The 22,353-nt window shown below is 47.0% G+C and overlaps 1 long non-coding RNA gene across 3 annotated transcripts; it reads right to left on the bottom strand.

Moving 5' to 3' along the window:
- Nucleotides 1–563: 563 nt before the first annotated feature.
- Nucleotides 564–19,280, bottom strand: LOC135282765 (uncharacterized). Of its 3 annotated transcripts, none has more exons than XR_010348812.1 (5): nt 19,210–19,280; nt 19,046–19,131; nt 16,680–16,810; nt 7,472–7,593; nt 564–4,762 (listed from the first exon to the last, which is right to left on the bottom strand). It is a non-coding gene; the product is annotated as an uncharacterized LOC135282765 (long non-coding RNA). The 3 variants fall into 3 exon arrangements; XR_010348813.1 differs by lacking the exons at nt 564–4,762; nt 7,472–7,593 and adding exons at nt 12,792–12,940; nt 14,252–14,309; XR_010348811.1 differs by lacking the exons at nt 564–4,762; nt 7,472–7,593 and adding an exon at nt 12,792–12,940.
- Nucleotides 19,281–22,353: the final 3,073 nt, after the last annotated feature.

Genomic DNA, 22,353 nt, shown 5'->3' with positions numbered 1-22,353 from the left:
TGCCTTGGCTTTGCCACTCGCCCGGGCTGCGGAGCCGAGTGCGGAGCGGCCCCTGAGGGCGGCAGGAGCCCGCAGCCGGCCCGGGGCTCTGGGGCAGCCCGCAGCGGTTCCGCACAGCACCGGCCCCTGAGGGCGGCAGGAGCCCCGCGGCCCTCAGGGGCTCTGGGGCAGCCCGCAGCGGGTCCCACACAGCCACCGGCCCGGGGCGGCCACCAGAGGGGGACAGAGCACCGCACTGGGCCGGGCCGGGCCGGGCCGCGCTCCCCGGGCCCAGCGCGGCCGCTCCCGGCCCGGCCCCTCGCCCTCCACCCGGGCTGACCCCTCCGCCGTGCCCGGGCCGGGCAGGGGGCACACGGCAGCCTCTGAAGGGCTGCAGGAGGTTCCCCTGCTCCCCGCGGTCCCCCCGTGTTTGGGGTGTTGCTGTAGGGTCTGCACGCTCTATTGGGAGCTGCCCGGCAGTTCGGGGTCCCCCCCAAACCTACGGCTGACCCCAGCATCGCCATCTGATCAAGCACCGCAAATAATGTTGTTTATTTAAAGAATACTAGAGCAGCTCTTTGCCATAAGTGACAAGTCATTATTTAATTCCTTTGGTATTCGCGGAAATAACATCAATCAACATGAATGCATCTGCTAGCTAAATATGAATGTAATCATCCATTAAAATGTTAACATTTATGAAAACTGTTTATTAAAATAAAGTTATAAGAATCTCATTGTGATTTGATAATCAGCTAATGTCCCCTTAAGGCAGAATTTGAACATTTGATGTTTGGAAATAGATAACATTTTAAATGCCCCATCAGTTTATAACTCCAGTTATTCTGAAACATGATTAAACCTTTGTGTTGCAGCCCTGGAAAGATATGTCCTTTTTTATCCTTGTGTCCTGTGCAAAATGGGCCTTGCCCCCTCCCCTAAAAAACCCAAATTCAGATAAAGAACCAAAGAGGTGAATGTATGGAGATCAACTGAAATGAAAATGAGGTGGTCTACCCTACCAAATCTAGCAGGGCTGGTGTGACAACAAGAAGTGCTGAGTTAGGAGAGCCCTTTCCTTCTGGCGGGGTGATACTGGGAGACAGTGACAGAGGAGCATCCTTGGCACGGATGGGCTGTGCCCAAGGAGACACCGACAGGACCAAGAAGCCATCCACACACCCAAATGTGCCTGCAGCTGTGGCCTTACACACCACGCTCTGTCCTTGCCCCTGTGCTCCTCCCAGCTGGCTTCTCCACTTGGATATGCACGTTGGCATCCTCCACCTCAAAGCCACCCCCTTTCCAGGAAGGGAGATGTAATACATGTAATTAGGTACTGTTTTGCTGCGAGACAGCTGACAGCCATGGGCAGGTTTCATTTTGAGTCATGCTTTCTATTAAGCCCGTACCAGGTCTGCTTGCCTGTGCAGAAGCCCCAGCTCCCCTGGCAGCTCGCTGTGTGCCCAGCCTGGCGTGCAGGAGCTACACGGTGCATTCATGTGCACTGAGATTTTTTGCCTTCCCTGTTCTGGTGACTCTTCAGCTCAAATTCAGATGTGACTGTGACAAATTCAGTTGGCACCTGTTTGCTCCATCCAGCATTTCAACACGCAGCTCTGAGGGGAGCCAGGCTCCTAATTCCTGCTGTGCTTTAATCTCCAGACTCAAGCCAGCTCTGGCATATCTCCATAGAAAGCTCATATATGCCATTGTCCTTGACAGGTACAGTTTGATCCTAAAGGACTGTCTTCACCACAGTTAATAATGAATCATAATGAATAGACTTTGCAACAACTTACTCAGGAACTAAACTGTTTCAGACACCCCCAAAATTGGTATGGTTAGTCATAAAGTCCTGTGTTGAAATGTGAAACATCCAACACTGTGTGGGAATAAGAGAATTTTGTGTCTTAATCTGGTTTTGTGTGTACTTTTAAAAAATCTTGAGAACTCTTAACACATAAATAGGGACTTCACAAATTTCTGAGTTTCAGCTGTTTCAGTTGAATTTAGTAAACTGTGGTTTCATAATTCCCCGTCAATTCAGCTATAAACCCCCAATCACTGCCAATTCATTACATATTAGTTTTACTAGAATAGATCCAAATTCCTTTGATAACCACGAGGAAACTCTGAGCACTGTCTTTGTTCTGGAGAATTTCCACTATCATTCAGCATTAGTCAAGCACTAATGGACATTAAAAAATAAAGAATTGCTGTAGACTGTAAAAAATACATAATTTCAACTTTCCCATGTGACTGATGCCTTGAGAAATTGACTGACATAGCTATAACAAAATAATTATCCTGTTATAGCTGTGCCTGTATAACTTCTCCACATGGACATTCTATTCTAAAATTTAAGTGACTTTATTACAGAATAATTACTCAAGGACCTTAGACCAGAATGAGGTTCTGCACAGGAGAGTTTTGCCGGTGTGGCTCTGGTGATTTAAATTCACCATACTAAGCAGGTAAAATTTGCTGTGCGGACTCTCAGGAGAGCCTGCCAGCAGTATTAGATAAGACATCCCAATTCTGTATTATCTGAAAATTGAACTTCCGCACGGTACAGGGCATGGCATCCTATTTTGCATGCATTGTCAAACAGGCAGGGTTTTGCCTCCCAAGGGAATGTCTTCGTGAAGCTCAGAAGGAAGGACAGACAGGCATCACTCAGTTGTAGAGAAGTGAGGATAAACCCAGAGTCACATTTTCCAAGTGCACTGTCACTTCCATTTGCAAACGTCACTCTGATGCCCAGTCTCCCCACCCACTTGCCTATACTTTTTGGCTAGAAAAACACACTTCTGAGGCCAAATTCCTTTTCCTTGCTGGTACTCTCCTGATGGGCTCTCAGGAAGATGTGGGCCTCCCACGGGTTACGCAGCTGGCCTTTCAGACACGCCGTGCTCCCAGCACACGCTGTCCAGACGTGCTGCTGAGCGAGCCCCTGGCTCCTCTGCCCGCTCCTGGCTGCCAGCCCGTGCTGCCTGAGTCACCCTGGCCACAAATTATTCATTCGAGCCACCGAGCATCATCACAAGCCACATTCTTTTAACAAGACTTCACACGCCTCTGCTAGTGAATGTCGTGATGATTTGGGTCGTGGCGAGAACCTTAAGTGTGGAAGGCACAAGGGACTCGCAACCTCCTCCTCCTCTTCCTCCTCCTCCTCCTCCTCCTCCTCTCGGCATCATCCGGGCTCTGGCGAGCGCTGGCTATGCTGGAACAGGGAGCTGTGTTTTGCCTGATCTCGGCAGCAGGAACAGCTCTGGTGTCTGCACAGAGACCACCCGGGAACCTTGGGTGCTCCAGGCACAGAGTCATTTACCACGTGTTTGAAATTGAACTAGTGGAAAGATCTTGTTCGGTCCCAAAACACAGCTGAGCTAACACACAGGAATCAAAGGAAACAAGCAGCCCTATTAACAGCAGGATCAGTGAAGCCTGGTTTGCTGAGCATTTGTCTTTCAAAGTTGAGCTCCTCTGTGGATTCCATCGTGCCTAAAGACTGAGTTTGTACCTTTTATTTGAAAGACAAGTGTACTGGGTTTGCATGACAAGGTTTTGGTGGCAGGGGGGCTACAGAGGTGGGTTCTGTGAGGAGCTGCCTATGTCCCACAGAGTCAGAGCCAGCTGGCTCCAAGACGGACCCACCAATGGCCAAGGCCCAGCCCATCAGCACCAGTGTAAAGCCTCTGAGACTGGGGATTTAAAAAGGGGTGGTGGGGAGGGGATGGGGGTGGGAGTGCCTGTGCAACTGCAGCTGGAGAAAGAAGCAAGAGAAACAGCCCTGCAGGCACCAAGGTCAGTGAAAGGGGAGGAGGCGCTCCAGGCACTGGAGTAGAAATTCCCCTGCATCCCATAATGAATGATGCCCATGGTGAGGCAGGCTGTTCACATGCAGCCTGGAAAGGTCCATGGTGGAGCAGATAGTCACCTGTAGCCTGGGGAAGACCCAACACTGGAGCAGGGGGATGCCCAAAGGAGGCTATGACCTCGTGGGAATTCTGTGCTGGAGCAGGTTTGCTGGCAGGTTTTGTGCTCTCCCTGGCATCCCTGAGAGGGTCAGCCTTCCACTGAGCTGTGGACCACTCCACAGGACAGCTGGGGGGGGATTGGGCTGGAGAGATGGGAGAAAATACTTTTCTGTACATTTCTTCTTAGTCTGAAATAGGGGGAGTAGCCATACATGGGACATCCTGTTTCGAAAGAGATTTCTTAAAAGTAGTCCTTTTTTCCCTCAGAAATTTTGACACTTCCCATTCTGGACTCTACTCACCATAAGTTTGTCATGGAAAAAGAGTTCTGCAGCATTAGAAAGCAAGGAAATACTGAACAGTTCTTGCCTTGCAGCTAAGTGTGATCCAGGCTCCACTGCAGTCAGAGCCAGGAGTCCCATTGACGTCAGTGAGGCAGGGATTTCACTTTTGAAAGTTTAGTTTTTGTTTTGTGTTTGTGTTAAAGAGCCTGAGAACCCATGCTTGATAAGGTCAAGCAAGCCCAGCAGGGTCGATACAATGCTCCTCTCCCCTCCCAGATCCCAGGCACAGCCCAGACCACTCTGTGTGTGTCTGCCTCTGAATTATTTAACTGTCCAGCTGGTTAAAAATAGCAGCAACTCCCTCTCCAGCCTGTGACTGTTAAATGGGCCATCAGAGCCCAGCCAAGGCCGAGGTCGTGGCCGGGGCTGCACATGTGGCCAGGGCGAGCTGGATGCCAGAGGGAGGGAGAAGCATGTCGCCGCAAAGCCTGGTTCCAGCACGATGATATCAGCCTGTGAAAGAAAGGCAAGGCAAACTCAGAACACTATGAAGCTGCCAAAGAAAACACTGGTCTTCACAATGAACAAAAGTCTGATTAATTATTAATTGCCTGGCAGCTAATTAGCATTCCCTTGGGCAGCTGTCTACAGAGTGCCTTATATTTCCAACTCACCGTGGGCCAGCATCATCGATGCAAATGGCTTTGGATCAGAGTTAGTAACTGATTTGTTGCCTGAAACAAATTGTTCCCTCCCATCTCCCCATCTCCTCCTGTCACCTCTCTTTTCTCCACCCAGGGAGTTGGGCTCATTACAGTGTGAGCTGAGCAGAAAACATCCCTTGCTGATGAATCTCCTTCCTGTGGTGCTTTTCCAAGGCAGGCAGACACCTTCCAGCAGCCACCCCTGTGCACAACCCCAGCCTGCATAACAGGAGGATGACTGCAGTGTTCCAGCCCTGGAAAAAGCCTTCTTTGGCTGTTGTGAGGCCAGAGGGGAGGGGAGCAGCTCTGGGTGGTGAGGCACCTATCAGCTGCAGAGGCAGCGACCCAGTCTGGGCTTTAGAACTCAAGACAGCATTTAGGGAATTCAGCATCAGCTAATCATGGAATTGTTTAGGGTAGAAAAGACTTGTAATATCATCAGGTGCAACCAACTGCCAAGGCCACTGCCAAGCCATGTCCTTAAGCACCACATCTACACATCCTTTAAATCCCTCTAGGGATGGTGACTCCACCACCTCCCTGGGCAGCCTGCTCCAATTCTTGACAACCCTTTCAGTGAAGAAATCTTTCCTAATATTCCAGCTAAACCTCCCTGCTTGCATTCAGCTCCTATTAATGTTAATGGGACTTAGGCACATGCATCAAGGGCAAGCTCCCTTACGAGAGCATAAACATAAATTACAGCTATGTACAGGCAGAGCAAGCCTTCAAATTGCTGTTTTACAATGCCAAGAAAGATGCACTTTCCATTTTAAGAACTTAGCAGCTTTTTTTTTTTTTTTTTATGGAACAGGTCAATGGAATTGGTGAAATACTGCAGCAAAATCTGAAGGTTTGTCAGTTTACCATCACATCACTTGGCAAAGGCTGTCCACAATCCTGTGCAGACTAGGAAACAAGTTTAGATTACTAGTGTCTCCAAAATGCACCTTTCCGAGGTTTAAGTACGTGTCATGCTATCCCTGCAGTACCGAATTAATTTCAGAGTTTTTGACATTCACCCCGAGAGAAATTCACCCAGCCTCTGTATTTTACACCTGACACCTGAGTGTACCTGTCACTCATATTCATTAGATGAAGATGTGTCTGAGAGCTTAACAGGAAAGAGGGCAAACTTTAAAAGGAAAGATGGTGAAGGAAACAAGGATCAACTACAGAGCAGGCTCAGGTGTCAGCTCTGGCCATCAGGAGCCAGGAGTACCAGAGAAGGTGAGCTGACCTGGAATGCAGCAGAGGTAATGGATATCACCCCAACAACTTCACCAGAGCTCAGACTGATGCTCCAGCTCCAGAGATTAGAGGAATGATTACTTCCCTTGCAGATAAGGCCAGGTGATAAAAGCTGCCATGGTGATCAGAGAAGCCCTCATTAACAGAAGCACAGGATTTTTGAGCCAGAGAGCAGTTTCCTGGTCTGTTTACACGTTTTTTAGAACAAGGAGTCCTGCATGTAAGACTACGTGTCCTGGCTGTTACTGTAATATAAACATCATAAAATGGCTGTTTTCCTACCCAAAAGCCAGAGGATAAGTGCTGATACAGCAAGATGATTGAGATAAGAACAGTTGTTTTCAGAGTGAAGGGATTAAATCTGTGGGAAGTTCTTTGTTTCTAGGCAAAGAACTTCAGCTACCAAGTGAAAAAAAATGCCCACAGTCAAGTTTCAAGTTCTTATTCTCATTCTACAGGTTTATCCTGCCTGCTGCCTTGCTCTAACTCTACACTGTGCCAGCGAGGCAGCACATTAGTCAAATATGAGACCATTAAGTTATATCTCTGTAGATATGGGACATAACCCCTTGAAATATATATGCACTGCAGAGGAGCAGAGCATGGTTCTGTTGTACTCCTGTTAACAGTCCTGCAAAGAACCTGCAGCTACGATGCACAGCCAGATATTTTATTAGACTACATTTCTCCTTGCATACATGAGTCACATAAAGTACATAAACTCATGAAGTCCATCTAAAACTGGCATAAATCAGGGGTAACACCAGTGGAGCCAATAGAGTTGCACTGGGGTGGAAGTGGCATAAATCAGAGGCTGATCAGGTACACATTTTCTTTAAGGTAGACAGACCATTAAGTGGCTTACATAGACTTCTTATCACATTACAGTTCTGTAAGGTAAATAACAGTCACCCAGCACTGTATATAATGAATTGCAGCCTGGAACATACAGCAAATGGCCATTTTTCTCTGGGAATCTCTCAGCTCAGAGCTCTGAGACCAAAAATAATGGGCAATATTCTCCAGCATTCATGTGTGACATTCCCATTAGTATTAACAGGAGGTATGTGCCCAAAGTCAGGATGTATTCATCAGCAATCTGAATTGGATATTACTGAGGCTCCCAATGAACATTCCAGTTTCATCCCCAGCCGTGACCCTCCCTGGGAGCAGCCACAGCTCTTTACTCGCCTTTGCACAGGAAAATATTTATTTGGTGTCAGGTGGAGCTGGAATCAGAGGAAGCAGGCAGTCTGGCATCACTCACCTCTGAGCATCAGCCCCAGAGGAGCCTCACAGGGGCAGCCCAGCTCACAGCAGGACTCACTGGTGCATGCACTGGGCATCTATCACAGCATCAGGACTCGGAGGCTGCATGGCAGCTGAAGCCTGAAGAAAGGAAGAGAAGTGAAGTGACCACAAAGTTACAGGACAGATCAAGAATTTTACACCCTAAATGACCAGCCTGTTTTCCTCCCCATAAAGCCTGCTTTCTGCCTATATACACATTTATTGTATGTTGGAGGGGTAGTAAAGGGATCAGAGTTTGTTTAGATTGAAGTTTAAATGTAATTTGTCTAGATCAGGGTAGAAAGATGCTTTTTGAAAGCTTAATATACACATTAATTGCTTAATTTTTAAATTAGACTTCAAGGTGACTGGAATACAGAGTTCATCAGGCAGCCAAAATGTAACTAACACAGGCAGAGCATGCATGTGTACACAGCTCTGTTAACAGGAACAAATTGCTTCCTGCCCTGAATTGCACCTAAGAAGAGCCATAAGCTGGTTCAAAACTAAATATACACCACAGCATATGTACTTGCTAAGAAGGTCATTAGAACACAAAGCTTGGGGAGACAGCTGTGCCAGGAGAAAATAAATATAAAAATAAGATGTAGTGGAATCTGTGCAAGAGAAAATAACTGAAAAGACACAGAAGGCCAGGGAGCACAGCTGCTTGAAATAATTCTTTAGAAAAGAAATGGTGCAGCTGCATGCCTTAACCTAACCTCCTGTCTCTGAAGGTATGAACCTTGGCAATGCTCTTCCTGCCCTACTCAAGTGTAAGCATCTGGCACTACAGAATGCCTTATGGAGAGCCAAAGATGAGACTGTCCATCCAGCCTGAAGAATTAGGTTATAAGATTCTGGAGGTCTTGGCTTTGCAGTTTAACAAGTCTCCCTAGCAAAGACTTTCTCCACTGCACTAATACAGACTTCTCTCAGCTCTAAATGTGAGGGTTTAATCCCAGAGTTACTGGCTTGTCAACAGAGTCTCCCAGAATACTGTCCATACCTTGGACAAGCTGCAATTACTGTAACAGAACAAGGTAAACAGGGCTCTAACCTAAACGTGACTGACAATAGAGGGGTCAGGGGGAAGCTAATCCAGTGTGCACCCCCTTTAGCAAGGAATTTGAGTGCAACTAAAAATAGAAGGTGAGACTATCTGACAGCCAAATTGCCAGTGGTAGCTTAGCATGGATTCGGTTACATTGCTCAGCGACCCTCAGTGAATTAAATAGATTGAAATGCTAATGATAGAGTGAATTCCCAGCACAGAGGTAGAATAAAGTACTCAGATTAGGCTTCAGACAAGGTGAGTTCAACGGCAGCAAAGAGATCAGAGTTTGTTTAGATCAAGGTACAAAAGTAATTTGTCTAGATCAGGGTAGAGAGATGCTACTTTAAAGCTTAGGGGCTCCCCAATGTTCAGTAACACGTCAAAAACAGTGTAGACCTGAGAAGCTATTTCAGTGACTGCTATTTTATGTGATTTCTGTCAACACTGGAACATTTCTCACTGGTCTCAATACACTCCTAATGGCATCGTCATTTATCTCCTAATTAATTAAATGCTACTCTGATGACAGATGTGCGACAGTTCACCTGGGCTGTCACTCAGACTGTACTTGTTTCTTCTCACTGGGTATTCCAGCCAGGGTAGTGGCTGCAGTGAAACCATAACTGTGGCATTTCTTCTCTTTGGGGTTTACAGGTGTTCACCATGACCTCACAGCTTCACAAGCACACAGAGGCTCATCCACACTGCTCCTCCTAAAGCTGAGGAAGCACAAAGGAGACACAGGCTTGATCAAGTGTCTTACCTGCCACTGCACAGACCAAGCCCAGGCCAGCTGCTTAACAAAATTTAAACCCCAGGCTAATGATAATGGAAAGTGATACTCACAAAGCACACACAAAAATTAAGACCTGAACTTGAAACTCCACTCAGGGTTCACCTGTTCAAAACAACTCTGGAGGCTCTGCAGAGCAGGTGTATTAATACATAAATTCCAGGATCAATTTAGCCTTAAACAACTGTTCCATCCCTTCTCTTCCAAGGTCACAAGGCAAGTCAATGCCATTAGATTAAAACCAAACTTGATATAAGATGCACTGTCCTCGCAGTGAGGGCAATTAAAGACCTTACTTGACAAGACAGCGGCCTCACCATCACTCAGAGTTTTAAAAATGAGATTAGGCATCTTTCTAAAGGATGTGTTTCAATTCACTACCCTTGTAATTCAGGATAGTTATTCTCGTAAGAAAGTGACATTGTGGCTTGTCATTCAACTATCAATCAGCAGTGTCATAATACTTCAGTGTCAGTTGTCTGTTTCCATTACAATAAATAAATAAGAATTACGTATTCTAGTCAAGAAAAAGCAATGTAAGCCTGTGTAAGGTCAGGGGAGGTGTAACATGTCATGCCCATGGGAGTTGCTTTTGCTGTAGTGCTTATATGAAGCCGAGAGCAAGAAATCCAAGCTCTCTGGCACCCGTGTTTTCAGGCTAAGCACCAGACATCACCATCTGGTCATTGGGTTAATTACCATATAGCAAAAAACTACAAGAAAAAAACATCTTCCAGAGTGATAATTTGATTTAGGTTGCCCTGCTTGACACAAACAGGACCAGTTTTGAGATGGCAGCTGGCTTGGCAGGAGTCAGTCCCTCAGCCAGACAGGCTGCATTTTGAGCAGTCACTTCTCAGACACCGCATATGGGATGGGACTCACTTCTGCCTTCCTCCTCACTGAGGCCAGTTGTTGGCTTAGTCTCAGTGTTACTACAGGAAAAGGCCCTGTGGCCAGTATTTAGGAACTGTATGAGACAGATTTGATGACTGCCCATGAGGCAGCACCCTCAGCACCAGCAGTTAGCAAGCTCTAGGACCAGTGAAAATCTGAGGATCACTGTACTTGAGAATCTACAGTTCCTCAAGTACAGAGGAGCTGACAGCAGAGTCTCACCCCTTGTGTTTCCAGGCCAAAATGAGATGCAGCAAGTGGAAATAATTCTTGAGAAGCAGAGCCCTGATATGCTTTCTCCATTCATAGTAACAGTCCACTTTATGCCAAGTGACTCATTACCGTGAGTGAAGGGAACGTGATTCAACCAGAAAAGCACATGTAATTTGCATAGATTACTTTCCCACTTGGTTTCCATGCTGTGAAGTAACAGGGACTGCCTTCAAGAGAAAAAAAAAAAAAAAGAGCGAGTCCCATGAGTAATTCTTTGCTTAAGTATTAAGATATAATAGATTGAAGAGACATTTGGATATGGCAATCTAGAGGAAATAAAAACAAACCAAGCATTGTGTTCCAGTGATTTCTAGTGTTGCGAAAGTGAACAGAAACTATTGTTCAGAGAATGCTTCAAACAGCCTTGCAAAAGAAGAAATAAATGTTTCTGTGAGCTCATGGAAGCAAGACAGAGGGGTTAGAGTCAGCCATGAATTGGTTGTATTTCAAGATTTGTTTTTCTTCATCGGCTGATTGCATCTTGTGTTTTTGTCAGTGTGACACCACCCTTGTCAGCCTCTGAGGAAAGACCACTGCAGAGCTGGTGGCTCTCTCTGAACACTGTGTGTTCTCCTTCAGGCTTGCACCTTGCTCTGGACACTGCAGCATTTCACAAGGTGAAACAGAGAGGTTTCAGCATTCATATATCCAACCATTAACCTAAAACTAGGATGTGATTTCACTCATAGCTGTACGGAAATGCAGTGGCTGCAGTGGGTAGTTTGCAATTTCATTTGCTGAAGCATTTGCTGGCAGAATTGTGATAAGAATAAGCAACTGGTTCCAGTAAAGTCACAAGGGTGAACCCAAACTGCTTACTTTGTGCATAAATGGTTTAATGTGACAGGGCATGGGGAAAGCAGAAGATCTGTCAGAAAAAATAAACAGGAAAGAAAATATTACTTCAGAATAACTCATCCCAAGTAAATTGAGCTTTCTGAAGAAGCAGCTTGTAAACTATAGGGTTTCAAGAGTTGCATCCTGGCTCCAGGCAATGTATGATGCTTCACTTGACAAACAAACCAAGCTCAAGAAAAACAACTTGGCTAGATTAAGACAGCAAGGAGGTTTTGGGAAGAACTGAAGTGACACACGGCTCACCAGATACAAGGCTCATTTCACTGCAAGAGAGCAGTCAGGCTTCAGATAAGGCAGATAAACAAACAGACCTGACACCCACAAAACCTTTCCCCACACTTTGAACCAACTGAAGACATTAATAACACCATATTTTAGGAAATGTGCAGAAGAAAAGTTGCACCTCCTCACAGCAGCACAATGAAGACATGCAAATCAACATGCAGCTACAAGCCTGGAGCATTTCTCAGCTTTCTATCCCCAAGCCTGTATCTCCTGAAGCCTTCTCCCTGTGCCTTGCATTTTTTACTTCCAGCTCAGTGGCTCAGAGGTGGTTACGTACATGAAATTGTGCTGGTGAAAGAGGAGGTTCACCTCTGCTGTCCTGAAGGACAGGAAATGTCACTGCAGAGATGGGTAAAATTACACCTCTACAAGGCACTCCCTTAACATTCCATGAAATTTATTTTGAACCTCATACAAGAAATCAACTGGAAAATAAAGAGAAAACAAGTAATAGAAGGGCACTGCAAAAGTAAATAGACTTCAGCAATAACAGAACAACAACAAAAAAAATCTCTTAAGACTCTGATCATCAGCATCACATTTTGATCTGGTCCATCTCAGCATGTCCCAGCACCTTTGGCAAGTGGGCCATGTTTACAAGTGGCAGCAGCTGGAGAGCTCAGCTCCAACTGAGATCTCCTTGGGCAGAGCTCCCTGAGGAAACAGCAATCAAAATGTGCTGGGTGAGAGTTTACAAATGGGGAACTGAGGCACAGGAAGGTTAATAATAATGATACTTCACATTTCTTTATTGCTTTAAATGGCCCACACCCTTTACAGTCGTTGACCCTCCCAATACCCTGGGGAGAGGTGACTGGCTATTATTATCCTGTTTTTTCACCTATGGGAACAAAGAGGGTGAAATGTGTCATTCCTCAGGCCAGATAGCTGATAACTGATGAACATACTTCTCTGTTTCAAGTCCAGCTCAAGTGCTTCATGAAATATCATAGTATTCTCCTGATCAACCTTGTCTTATTGCTCCTCCTAACTGCAGACATTTGGAACATCCTTAACTCCTTTGCTGGAACAGCTGGTTGGAGGCTCTGTCCTCACCCATCGAGGACAGACAGCTCCTTTCCCTGGGACATCCCTCTCCCCAGCCTCACCTGCCAGCAGCATTCCAAGTGTGTGTCCTTGCCAGGCTCATTCCTCCTAAACATCTTCCCATAACCACCGATTTTATTGCTGCAGTGCTTCCCGTAACAATCTCCTCCTTTTCCCCTGCTTTTCCAGCTGAAGGAGGACCACACAGGGCTGGGAATGGGGCTGAGCAATGATTTCTAGAAGGATAAATAGAGAGAAGGGAAATAGCTACCAGGCGATGTTGACATAAGTCTGAGTGGAAATTAAACAGTTTCTCACCAGCAGAGTAAGCTTCTGGAACAGGCCTGGGAGAGGAGTAGTGGGGAGTAAATATCAAGGACAAAAAAGGCCCTCAGCCAACCTATGTAGTTTTAAGATGGAGCTTGTTCAGTCTATGGGGATGTGCCTTATAGGATGATCTGCTGATGGAGGAAGTCTCCCCAACCTGTGACTTCCTTGAAAACACTGAGCTGTGCAGCTCACAGCCACCAAGGGTCATTTCTGTAAAACCTTGGCTGCCAAACAAACAAAGTAGTCATCAAGAAAATTGCATTGCAGCACTCAGCTCTGTTCCTGGCACTTTGGGAATCTGTGTGTTTATGTCTTGAAGGAGTGCCCTCATCCCTCCTGTGGCAGGGGCTGCTCAAGTCACACCTTAAGGAGGTCCTGGGACGCTTTGGCATAGGGCTGGTGGTCCCTGACTCCAGTGGCACTAAATCTGCCTCCCTCTGTCACACCCAGCTGCTCTGATTCTTTTTGCTCTGCTCCAAAATGAATTTACAGCCTGGGCTTCCTGTGGCTGGCATGTCCTGTGGACACAGATCACAGGCCCCTTTGGTCAAGCTTGTGGAGAAGGCTGTAACAACAGCAAGGGGACTTGGTGTGATTTAGGAAATGTTGGGAGCTTACTTTCAAGAAGGCAGCCCCTCCACTCCCCTCCTTGCTTTCCCAGGGTGCAGACTGCCCTCGTGCCCCCCAGGATCAGCCATGCAGTGGGCACACTTCCAGCCAGAGGGGATGAAAGGGACGGGTCAGAGGCCAGGTCCTCCCGCCTGACCCAGGGGGTGTCACAGGCAGCCAAAAGCCATCCATCAAATGGAAGTGCTTGGTTATCACAGAGGGAGTGCTGGAGGCTTTGTCTCCATGGGAAGATTGTGCTGGTATCGTTCAGGGTATGAACACAAATTGCTGTGATCCCTTGGGGCCCTTCTTCGCTAGAAAAATGTGAGTCCTTAATGCTCATTAATTAACTCAAAGGAGGCTTTGCGGGAAATGTGTAGTTTTCACATGAATCAGGAGGTTATATTAAAGACCAGCTCTGCATATTTTATTGCTGTATGATTCAGCAAAACTCAAGCATGCACTTAAGTTTAAACATCTGCTTAGAGCTCGCTGAAGTCAAGGGAAGGCTGCTAAAACACTTCAGTGAATTGGAGCTTATTTAGACTGGGTGTGATTAGAATGGCTGTGATTTAGGAATCAGCAATCAAAAATTTCCAATACTTTACCTTGTACTGTAGTACCTGAACACATCCTCCTTTCCATTTGGCTGGAAAACTGCTAGCACTGTGAGAATAGACAAGAACCAAGAGTACAGAGGATTCGAGGCTGGCAGTCACAGCACAGAGCTGCATATTTCTCCCTGCAGGACTGAATCACCCCAGTGCAATAAGGACCCCTATGCTGGTTTTCTGCTTTCCTAAAGGCTGTTGTACTATGGACTGAACTGCTTTGTGCCAAGAGGCTGCAAGGCTCTGCCCAGATATGCTGAAGAGCTTGTAAAACTGCTGTGTGTGTTTAAGGCACTCACAGTCTTGGGGTGACGAGGTACTGCTGTAAAGTTGAGAGGATCAGCTGTGCTTTTCTGCCTGGATGCTAGCAGGCATAAAGCATGTGCTGCCACAAGAAGGCAATTCCTGGAGCTCTCTTCTCCTGCCATAACACGGGGATACAGGAGGGTCCCAAAACCAGTAAAAACAGCATCCTTCCAGCTGGGGCTGACTTGCAGCAGGGGCAGCGGATGCAAGACCCAGGCTGTTCCCCACTCAAAGGGCTCACTTCCTCCACCAAAGCCTAATGATTGTTCTTTAACCTTAAAATATGACAGCCCCGTGCTGCACTTCTGTGATCCTGTAATCATCTCTTCCCACAGACACCCTTCTCGTGCGGCTTAAATATTTTACAAATACATGTCTAAGTACAAATCTACCACATTAACTCTTGTATAGAGGGTACTTATTTTCAGCTCTGTGGCTGGGATTCCTATCAGTGTAATTTACCATGCAGCATGACAGAGCTGAGCTAGAAGGCACAGCTTTTACTAGCTAAAATACAATAAAATATGCTACACCGTGTTTCACAGATGAATCACTTCTAAACCATGCCTTTAAGTATTGTCTGTCACTGCAGTTCCTTATTGTAATACTTTGTGAGAGCTAAGAGAAGGAGAGAGAAATTGCCCTTTAAATCTCTACAAAGCCTATCATCCAGAAGAAATTAGGGACATTTGTTCTTGGAGTCAGGTGGGTTATGTAAGAAAAAACTATACACAACAGGTTTTATACGAGTGGAGGTGAGGCAAATGTGTTTTCACTTATTTATATTATGTTTTAGTCTAAGAATATTCAAGGACCAGCTCACAAACAAAACAACATCCAAACTCTGTAAAGAGCAGCTGCAGTCCAAAGGGTGCAGACAGCAGTTTCCTCTCAGCCCAAGCTGCCAGGCCACCAGCACAGAGACGCCAGGAGAGCAGAACTTCCTGATACCTGCTCTGAATTAGCTCCCAAGGGGAGAGTGAGCAGCATGTGGACAATGCAGAGGAGCAGGTCAGACAAATCATCAGCAGACAGTAAGGTATTCCCATCTGCAGTCTGTGCCAAATGATCTTTGCAGCCCTTGCTCCAGAGGACAGCATTGGAAGTGCTGGCACGAGCCCCCAGCAGCCACAGAAAACCTGAGGAGCAGACAGCTCTTTGGGAAATGGCCATGCAAGACCTATGCCAAAGATCTCTGAACACTTCCCAATGTCTGAAACCAAGCTGAAGTATGAAAGACCCAAAGTTACAGGGAGAGAGCAATAATGGTCTCCAGTGGGATGGCGAGAGTCTGGCCAAAGTCTTTATAAAATTTATGTGATTGGAAGGCACACACTTCATTCCTGCTACTAAATACATCTCCACTCTCCAGATACCCAGATTTTCCCTGCATTCCCTGGCTCCCTGCAAGGGCCCTGGAGCCAAGTGTTAGGTTATCCCTGGGGCTGCTGGAGCCCTTCACAGACCCAGAAGTTCTTCTGTAGATTGCAGCAGGTTGTTTCTAAACCAGCCTCTCCTGGGCTCTCCTCTGAGCTCTTTAAATACCTCTGAAATAAAGCAGGAAAGACAAGGCTGGAGCAAGAGGGCTGTCACAGCTGGTGGCCACAGCTGCAATTTTGGGCCAGAACACATTGTTCTTCCTGCTGCAGATGCTTTCTGTTAATAAGACACTTATTACAGAGATGTTTTCTTCTTTGGGGATCTACAGCACAAACCAAAACCCAAAAGGTCAAAGAAAAAGTCCATTTTTTCATTTACCATTTTGGAAGGATAAACAAGAAACACTTCAGTCCCATCTGACATAAATTAATAATGCTCCTGTTATTCACTACCTGTCAAAAGTTTCCTCAAGACACAAGCTCAGGTTTTGAAAGATATCCAAAGGAGATTAAAATGCTGCATGACAGAAGAACACTTGGCCTTGAGGGCAGAGCTGCTGGGCAGCAGTGCAGCAGCTGTGCATGGCTGCTGCACAGGGGTGCACACACACACAGCCTGGTCCCTGCAGGGCCTGGCACTGAGCTGCCAGCACTGGCAGGAGTGTTAGAGCTCCCTGTCCCGTGTACACTGAGGGCACAATCCAGAGTGTCACCCCAGAAGGTTTCTCCCTCTCCAATACCTTGCAGAGAATCCTCCTCTCCTGCAGCTCTGAAATCAAGTGCAGCAATCATTCCATGCTGAACCACAGCATTCAGCTTCAGAGACTAAGGCCCCTGGGATTGTGTGCCACTGCCTTTTGGTCACATCGATCTGAAAACAACATAGTCAGAGGGAAAAAATACTGAGTATCAGCTTAGTGTCAGTCCTCTCTGCCAGCCTCAGAGACCAGTGCAATTGGGGTTGTTGAGATTCCTGTCATGCCCAGGGCTGGTCCCAGGCTTGCATGCAGCTCTGGGTGGCTTGGTGCAGCTTCCCAGTTCACTCCACCCACGGAGTTTGGTTTTCTGACTCGGGCTGCACAACTGAGTGTGTCTCAGTACCAAAAACCAGCATCAGGTTAGTTGGACTAGTGCCTTCCTGTACATTTTGTAAACAGTTTGAGACCGTGGGGTTTCACTATGTCTCATGGCTTCTGCAGAAGGAGGGTGAGTCAGAACCGGCCAGTGAAGAAAGCTGTTGTGTCTGGGACCCTGCTCCACCAGTTTCAGAAGCTGGAAGGTGCACATTACGCTTTGCATGTATGTTTAGTTCAGTTTCTTCAGCTGCCCTAGTGGTCTGGGAAGGGGAGCCATGAGGAAGGGAGAATTTTTCCTTTTTGTTTTTTGACAAAACCAGAAAAACCCCAAAACCATCAGAAGTATCAAGTCTCGGTTTTATGCAGGAACCTTCACAAAGATCCCCCAAGCATTTGCATCTAGAATAGCTCTGTCTCCTGCAGGCACCAACACCTGCTCACATCAATTTCCATTGAGCATCACCTCACCCTGTGGTCCCTGCAGTCACACAGAGCTCACACCAGTTCAGGACAGAGCTGACAGATTTTCCAGCCCCTCACTGCCTCCATCCCAGCCATGCAACACACAAGAAGGCTGTGTGAATTTGAAGGCATGCAAATCTCTGCCTATAAACCTGGCTCTGCTCAGCTGCTCTTTCAGCCCCAGAGATTTATGTATCCCCTCTCTTTTAAGTAAACTCTTTTTCAAGAGCATGACTGTAAAGGTAAGTTCAGGCATAGACCTGTGTAAATTATATGGTTTGAGCTCCTCAGGGATCAGCATGGTTTCTGCAGTCTCTCCACTGCTCAGGCTCCCCCGTATGCTCCATAATCATTTCCAGGTCCCTTCATGCTCCCTGACTCAGAGCTGTAACTCAGACTGTCACCCTCTGTGCTGGAGAGGCCCCTCTGGCAGCTCTCAGTTTGCCTGGGGGACACTGGACTGTCAGCTGAGGGGACCTGGGTGTTTTTAAAGATCATCTATTTTGCAACTACATTGTCCAACTGAGTAAAAGTTGCCCTTGTAGCAAAGGACTTCTATAAAGATCAGAAATGGATGTTGCTTATTGCCTATTGATTTCCTGGATGAGGAATGTGCACATGGCACAGAGCAGAGCGTTTGCACTACAAACACTTGTATAATTATGGGAGAAGTACACATTAATGAGGGCCTGACTATATTTTCCTTAAGTGGAAAGTGTATTTAAAAGGAGAAGGCTCCTAGAGCTTTTGAAGTCAGAAGTTGTTAAACAGTCAGCAGCTGGAAATTTAAAATTCCTTCACATCAAGGCTCTGTGATCAATAGGGATTAAGTCAGACAGGACCTTTCAAAGCTTTCAAAGCTTCTAGCCTTATTAACAAATAGGTATCTGAAACACAGAGGCACTGCTGGAGGCATCTGTGAGACCTTGGTGCCAGGAGAGAGGCAAGGGGACAGGGGCTGAGGCAGAGACATGACCATTGTACCTGGCTGTCTCACCTGCAGCCACAGCAGCCAAACGTGGATCCTCATTTCCCTTCTTTTGCTGTTGCCTATCTCCCGATCACATGCCAGTCTGAAGAGGAGGTTTCCTGCCAAGTTTCCAGGCACCCTACTCCTAAGTGTGCCATCGTGGTGCCCCTTTCCCACCAGGAGCTCTCTGTTGCAGCTCAGATGGTCAGAGAGGACCAACCAGGTCTGCGAGCAAAGACCCCTCTGTGGGCAGGGAAGGTGCAAACAGCTGCTTTGCATTTGCTCCACTTGCAAAGTTTAACATCTCTGGTTTTGGTATAATAAAACCTGATTTAATTGCTTGTTTGGGTTTTTTCTTTAAAGCTTCTCAATCTTCTTTGGGGACCAAAGCTTTGTCTGAGTGAGGGTGACATCTCAGGGGATTCTGTAAGTGCTTCCAGGGCCTTTATTGGAACTTGTTTCTGCTGCTAATTAAAGCCCCAAGGCCTGTGAGCTACAGGTGAAGTAAGGTTCCCTCTGCTACCAGTTCACATCACAAAGCAAGGGGGCTGATTTGTAAAAAGATCAGCAGCTCATACCTCTGCACCTCTGGACTCACCTGAGTCCTGTCTGAAGACTGCAATTGTGAAATGCCTGGTTAAGGGATCATGACAGTCTTCACCTTCTCCTGTCACCTGAGAAGCACTGAAAAGAGGAGAACAATGGATCTGAATGTCTTTGTCTTTTTCTTTTTTAATCAAGGAAAGAGAATAAATTAAGAACCTTTCCTGACAGTTTTCCATTCAGTATGGACTGAAAAAGCATTAGGTCCTGGGTCCATAGAGAAGGTGTCCAGGCAGCAATTCTGTAAAAGAGGAGCAAAGATTAAGAGCTTTGCTCTGATCCGTTCCAGAAATCAATTTCTTCTTGTTGTAGGATTTTTTTTATACACTAGTTTTGCAGTTTTACTAGAGTTATAAATATGCTGTCTTTTGAAGAAAAAAATAGATTCCTGCAAAATTAAGAAATCCAGTCCCTTTCTTTTCTTTGTATCTAGCAGGTGCAAGCTACCAAAAGAGATTTCCTTCTCAGCAGATGCTGTATCCGAACACTGTGGTTTCATTTACAATATTTCCTGCATGAATGAGCATAGCCCTGTAGCTGCCACGTCTTTGGATTTACGATGTGGTCAACAGTTTGTTATTTTCTCCTCTGCCTCCCAATCGCCTTTGTCTCGCTCGGGTGACAGGGGAGGCTGAGGTGAGCCATGTGGCCACTGGAGACTGCTGTGCATCTTCCCCAAGTGGCAGTGGGAGCTCGGGGACCCCGGGGATGTCTCAGCCAGAGAGGCACTGCAGTGACAGATGTGACACCAGCACAGCTCAGAGCCCGCGCCCGCTGTCCTCAGCACAGCATCACTGCGCTGACGGGCACAGGGAAGTGTTTTCTGCTGCTGTGAAAGGAACCGACCCAGCTGGAGATGGAGTCATTTTGGATTCATCCTGGCACAGTGCCACTGGTGTGTACAAATGGAGCATTTAATGTTTCATTCTCTGCTCCGGCTGCGCCCTGACCTGTGCGCGCCGCGGGGATTTCCGACGGCGCGGCTGCACGTGGCATCAGCATCTGAGGTGAGTGAAAAGCACCCACCCTGACACTGCCCTGCCCTCTGAGAGGCTGGCACTCAGCGAGGGACCTGCCTGGTCCAGTGGGATGTGTAAAACCCACTCACCTTGACACTGCCCTGCCCTCTGAGGGGCTGGCACCCAGCAAGAGACCTTTCTAGCATGGTGGGCAAGGTGAAAAGCACCCACCCTGACACTGCCCTGCCCTCTGAGGGGCTGGCACTCAGCAAGGCACCTGCCTGGCACCAGGGGGGCTGGATGGAGAGCCCCACTGGTGGCTTCTTGTCATGGCAGCACGTGGTTGTGGTGCACAACGTGACACTCCAGGATGTGACTTCACTGACCGCACCGGTCTATGCCTGTTAAATAATGTCAGAAGTTCAGAAAGGACATCCTTCTGGTAGTGTGGCACCTGTTTTGGGCAAATAGAACCATGTGGAAAATAAGGTTACACCAGTTGCAGCAGCTTCCTCTTCCCCCACTTCACTCCAGGTCAGCTTCCCACAGCTGGAGACCACAGTAAGAGGAGACTGCAAGTCCTGCATCCCTCTCAAAGCAACAGCAGACCTGGGTGAGGAGAGCTGGAACCCTGCCTCACATTGTGCAAAAGTAGAATGAGTACTAGAATATTATGGAAATTGCATCAAATGGGGAAATGCCTTTTTTGTGCATATTTTTTTTCCATTCCTCTCCCCAGCCCAGTAAAATGACAGACTCCTACAACTTGCAAGCTTCCTGAGGATGCCTTTATCAGCCAAAACAGGGATTGTTTGTAACATTCCTCTCTTTCCCTCTTCCACATCACTTTTATTGGCTGGCTCAGCTTCCGCTGCCATGTGCTGCTCACTCCTCCAGCAGAGGAAATGAGCAGCACACACAGGCTAGGCAGGAGAACAATATTAAAGAAAGAATTGGGAACCATTTAATGCAAATTACCCTGGGATCAGACTGAGCTTAGCCACTGCTCCCCATCTAATATCATTTTTGTTTTTAAGAAATATCTAAATGCTGGGAGCAAATTTCAAGTGTTGTTTGTACTTGGCCCCAGTGCAGGTCAGACAATACAAAGCAAACTCCCACGTGCTCTGCCCCAAGGAGGCTGATTTCTTCTGCACTCTGATTTCCTCCTGCCCTGAGAAGTAGGTATCACTTGTTACTCAAGCATTTCAAATGCCAAATGTGGCAGGATTTGTTCTAATCAAACTCAGCAGTACTGCTGAGAAAGCAGCTCTGAATCTGAGATACGTTTTTTTCTTTGAACATTTCCTCTCCATTGCTAAACCTTACAAGCACTTTCAGCATCTGGCAAGTTTCTTGGTTGGGTTTCCTGGGACCAGACCTCAGCAAACCACACAGTACATCTTCTTCCCCAGGGAAAGTCTGGGTAACAAAATCATCCCTGACAAATGTTCACCCTTTTTAGAAACCTTCCCAAGATGGAGGGCTTGTAGCCTCCTCATGTGAGCCATCTGAGTGCTTCATAATTGCAGAAAATACATGACACCTTGGGAAAATCTCCATAATATTACCTCAACCCCATTCCACCATCTGCTTTGGTTTCAGTAATGACATCTCTTAGCGTCAGGGAAAATCTCTAACTCAGTATTTGCAGGACAATGGCACACACAGGTATCATTGCAGGGAGAAAGCTTCCAGGAACAAGTGGATTTAAAGAGATTTGCTGAGCTTTAGTTGTGAGGTTAACTGTGGCTATGAGAAGAAAACACAGAGGAACTGTGAGGTATCAGAAGAGCTGAGTTAGACAGAGGTGTGGAATGGTGTAAGAGCAGAGACATTCTGTCCTCACATCATCATCATCCAGTGGAAGGAATGACCTTGCAGAGGGCAGGACTGCAGACAAAGGTCAGCCTGTCTGGTCAGAGTGTCAGGACAGCCCTTTCTACACAGGTACCAGCCTACTGGGAACCAGACAGGACCTGGCCACTCCTCAGGCCCTGAGCACCCAGGAACGGCAGGAGATTCACTCATTGCTGACGTGCTGTGATCTGGAGCCTCTGTGGTGGAAGGGAAAGCACCTCTGAGTCATCCCTGCTCTGTTTACTGTTAGCAGTGATGCTGAGAAGGGAGCAGCCTCCTGGGGCACCTCCTGCCACAGAGCCACCTCCGAATGGCCCACACTCTGCAGAGCAAACAGAAAGGCTGCTGTGGCCAGGAATTTCCTAGTGGGAAACAGTTCAGAGCAGAGTGAGGCTCACTGTGGTTCCACTTTGCACGTTCCATTGGCTTTCACCTCCAGCAGGTGCTGCTGCATGCCCTGCTCTCAGGAGTATGTGTATTTTGG

This window comes from Passer domesticus, chromosome 17, assembly GCF_036417665.1.
Source record: "Passer domesticus isolate bPasDom1 chromosome 17, bPasDom1.hap1, whole genome shotgun sequence".
Classification (NCBI taxonomy): domain Eukaryota; kingdom Metazoa; phylum Chordata; class Aves; order Passeriformes; family Passeridae; genus Passer; species Passer domesticus.
Note: the sequence above shows the minus strand (reverse complement) of the source record. Positions and strands in the feature narration are given on the sequence as shown.